Genomic DNA, 959 nt, shown 5'->3' with positions numbered 1-959 from the left:
TGCATACTACATTCACACTGTGGAGACTCCTGATAGAAGGACTAAAGCTCCAGAAAATCTCTATCTCAACACTAGCTGATGAAAAAAGGAAACAGACATCTCATGCAATTAAGCACAGATAACATTTCAAATATTAAAAGTTTGAGTATTAAATATTTAAAATATTAAAATGTATAAGATAAAACAAAAGCATTTAAAACAAACAAAGGAACAGGAAGTGGTAGCCCATCCAAAGGAAAGGAATAAAAATTCAGAATACACAAACAAAGAAGACAATAATGTTGACATATGAAAAGATCTTTTAAAAAATGATTTTGAAAGTGCTCAAGGTTGAGTGCTCATTTTGGCAGCACGTATACTAAAATTGGAACAATACAGAGAAGATTAGCATGGCCCCTGTGCAAGGATGATATGCAAATTCGTGAAATGTTCCATATTTTTTTTTTAAAAAGAAAAAGTTCCCAAGGTTGGCAAGGAAAATACAAAAACAGAGCTAAGTGTATCAGGAAAGCAATGAATAAGCAATATAAGAACTCTAATACTGAGGTAAACATTTTAAAAGGAACCAAACAGAAATATAGAAGTTGAAGATTACAGTAAGTGAAATGAAAAATTCTTAAGAGGGTTTCAGGAGCATATTAGAGCTAGTAGAAGAAAGAATCAGTGAACAGGAAGACAAGACACTTGACATGAGTCTGGCTGAAGAAAAGAAAGGGAAAAAAGAATTATTAAAAGTGAAAATAGTCCAAGGGCCATGATAGCAGCATAATGAGGTGTGGGATTTAGTTTGTTCTCCAGAGAAGCTAGTACATAGCCAGGAATGGTACAGAGCAACTGCTGGGACTACATCAGTGGCTAGATATATAGCATACACCAGTCTGGACTGGGTGAAAAGGCTGAAATCCCCCAGAGAACTGTGTCCTCCAAACTACAACTGGCAACCTCCCCCACGGTCCCAG

The 959-nt window shown here is 35.9% G+C and overlaps 1 non-coding gene across 1 annotated transcript; it reads left to right on the top strand.

Annotated features, from left to right (window-relative positions):
- The first annotated feature begins 334 nt into the window (after positions 1-334).
- LOC143672207 (U6 spliceosomal RNA) lies at positions 335-441 on the top strand. The gene has a single exon (XR_013169676.1). It is a non-coding gene; the product is annotated as a U6 spliceosomal RNA (small nuclear RNA).
- The last annotated feature ends 518 nt before the right edge of the window (positions 442-959 follow it).

The sequence above is a fragment of the Tamandua tetradactyla genome, chromosome X (genome assembly GCF_023851605.1).
Source record: "Tamandua tetradactyla isolate mTamTet1 chromosome X, mTamTet1.pri, whole genome shotgun sequence".
Classification (NCBI taxonomy): domain Eukaryota; kingdom Metazoa; phylum Chordata; class Mammalia; order Pilosa; family Myrmecophagidae; genus Tamandua; species Tamandua tetradactyla.
This window is presented reverse-complemented; position numbering and strand designations above follow the sequence as displayed.